Genomic DNA, 3316 nt, shown 5'->3' with positions numbered 1-3316 from the left:
CAGTAGTAAGAAGTTTTAACAAGTCTGTTACTGAAAGTGCTGTAGGCACTGATGTGATCCGAGGTGACCAACCTGAGCAGCAGTTTAGTGAAGGTATACTCAGACCCGAGGATCCTAGAAAATTATAAATTATAGATGTTTGCATAGCCAGATCATTGATGGGTGCATATTATTGTGCACACAAGCAAACTTAGTTGAGTACTTCATTGATTAATTTGGACTAACTGAATGTGATCTTCCCAATCTAATATGTGTACTTCTAGCTCTAAGGACTAGCAAGAGTTAAATATTGCAGGTTGTAAATGATGGAACTCATATAACTGAATGTGAATGAAGTACCGATAGTTGCTAATTTTGTATTTTTGGTTTGTACAACTTAGGTGTTTGATACAGTTCTCCTAAAAGGTAGAAGTGTCTGAGGTGATTTCTTCTTTGCATGATATTACAGTGTCTTCCCGTATTTTCTGTTTTTTGTAGGCATGTTAAAATGTTGTTGTTCCTTTTGACCACACTAATGTGTTTGTCCACTCACCAGTCACCACACCGAACTATTTTCTATTTATTTTTTTGTAGGAAATCTACTTGCTCTTTCAAGCTATGAATATTTTAGATCAGTATATTTTAAGGTTGTAAAGACTGATGTGTCGGCTAAAGATTAAAGATCATAAATTCATTGTTTACCCTACCAAGTTTATTTCTCTTTGACGATTATTCTAGAAACTATATTATAAGTCCATTGCTACTTTTTACATGTAACTTATGGTATATCCTCATATATGTCAAGACTATAAACAAGTGTCTTCGTCCTGCTCATACATCTTTTCATTATGATCAGCGTTAACCTCTCCCATTGCCTTGGGGTGCAAAGTGAATATGTTGATATTGATGTCATTTTAGTCTTGACTAGATAAGGTGTAACCTTACTCTTGAATTTTCTTGGGGAAGTGTTCCAACCAAATGTTGTGTGCACCCAATCGTACAATAATGACCAATTGGTTGTAAACTTGTAGCAACCTGATAAGCTTTGTCCCATCGATTAGCAGGATCGGTGTTTCTCTTAGACATGTAAAGAAAGGTTACATGAGTTGAGATTAGGGATCATACAATACAGAAAAATGTGCTGAGTCAAGATAGGGCCTCATAGGAACGCCTCAGGAGACCCGCCATTGGCGGGCCCCAACCACTAGTGTTACAATCATAGTACGGGAAATGTGGGTCGATGCCACATCCGGTGTGGTTCGTTGACCCCAATCGATGATCGAGTTGAGTGTGGGTCAATACGATTTGTCGGGACGCGTACCCTGAAGAGTTGACACTACGGGTACCAGGAGTTCAGAACTCTGCGGCCTAAATGTACTATAAAGATAATGAACGAACAGAATGAAAACATATAATAACAACGATCCTCCATACCAAATGGATTTTCTTATTTTCCTATTTCCTCAATCAGTTATGTTTCCTTAATCTATTCCCGCTTTCCATATATAATTCTTGAAAGATTAGACTGATTGACCTGCACATGCCGGATTTAATAGGATCGTGTTCCCCATGTTGAACGATTGTTCTAGGGATTTCAATCCTAGTTGATCTTTAGTTGTGACTAACAGCAATCCTGGATGCTCGTTTCCGTCCCTCGACCCGCTCGAACCGGGAGCTTGGTAACTATGGTTAGAATAGCTTTTTTTAGAAAAGGAGAAGGACCCCGGTCTCTGCATCTGGACGATGCATGTAGCAACTTTATTAATTATTCACACAAGACGTTACAAAGTTATACAACATTAAGACTAAAGCCACCGTCTAGGCAACATCTGTCGCTACTCTTATCTAGTTGATGAAGGGATGCTGATAGTCTGGGCCTAATACCAAATAGACCTCGCAGCCAAACCTAACATCTAAGACCTGGGGTCCCAACCAGGACGCCTGCCGGGCATGGGGCACCCACCAGTCCGGCGCACTCCTCAACCAGAAGCCTGCCGGGTATGAGGCCGCTGCAGCCACCTGCCACCAATCCATCTTCAGTGATGTACTGTTGCATCTAACCTTGCCCGGTCTAGCTACCGTCGACACCACCACGACGCCAGACAACGCCACCATCATGCGCTCGTCCATCATCACACGCCCACCAGTGAGACCCCGCTGCTCCATGCCGCCGAGACCCGCCGTCGTCGACGCGTGAGAAGGAACGCCACACCACCTCACTCCTCTTCCTATCCGGGCCACTCCACAAACGATGCCCCCAATAAGGAACATGACACCGCAGCGCCGCCATCGTCCGATCCGGTGATCTTAGGATTTCTCCCGGAGCGGCGCGAGCAAGTTGACGATAGTTGCTTGACGATGCCTTCATCAAGGTAACGACGTAGATGCCGCCATCGCCCGCCATGACCGGAGTCGGCTCGGTCTTCACCGGCGACTATGTCTCCCCAACTCGCCGCCGGTGCTAATAGTGGGATCCAAGATCCGTCACTACCAGCCTGGCCAACCGCCTTCGATGGAGAAGGCAGCCACCACCCCATGCCTGGGCCAAGAGATCCGGATGTCCTCGTGCCGCGAAGATTACCAAGGGGGATCTCCTCTTGCCATTGCTGAGACGAGGCGCAGCCACAGTGGATCTTGATCTAAACCCCTCGGGCCCAGATCAGATCTCATCCCAGCCAAAATCTCATCCGCCAATGGCCGCCGGAGATCTCCTGGCCATCGCCAACCCGCTGCGCACTGCCGTTGGAGGAGGAGGGAGATGGACGCCGCTGCCCCCACGCGTTACTGCTGGCCGAGAACTGCGTCGCCGCCGCCGCCTCACCAGTCACCACAGGGGCTTCGCCCCGCGGCGTCCTCAGCGACGGCGGTGGTAGCGGGAGGCGATGGAGGGGGAGGGCGGAGGGTGGTGTGGACGGGGACTCCCCGGGAGCGGGCGCGGCGCCGCCGCTTCAGGGGAAAGAGGGTTGGCCTGGTTAGAATAGCTTAAGGGGCCTCAGTTTTTAGTTTCGCCCCAACCCCAGATATCTCAGAAACGGCCCTGATAACAACACGTACAAATCTGCGTCCGGTTTTTGTATCTTCATCTGCGGCAACATTGCCTCCTAGTTCGTCAAAGGGACAGCAAACCGTGTCTCAATCCAGTGCGGAGATGGAGAATTGTATGGAGGCACACGCTGTCATGGAGTCTTGCTGAATCAGGCGAGTACTTCACGAGCTTGGGCGTCCACCAAACGGTGATACACTCGTCTACTGCGACAAAATCTCCACCATTCACCTGTGCACTCCCTCCGTTTGAAAAAGCTTGTCCCTCTAGTGCTAGCTAGATACATCTATTTGA

The sequence above is a fragment of the Triticum dicoccoides genome, chromosome 5B (assembly GCF_002162155.2).
Source record: "Triticum dicoccoides isolate Atlit2015 ecotype Zavitan chromosome 5B, WEW_v2.0, whole genome shotgun sequence".
Classification (NCBI taxonomy): domain Eukaryota; kingdom Viridiplantae; phylum Streptophyta; class Magnoliopsida; order Poales; family Poaceae; genus Triticum; species Triticum dicoccoides.
Note: the sequence above shows the minus strand (reverse complement) of the source record.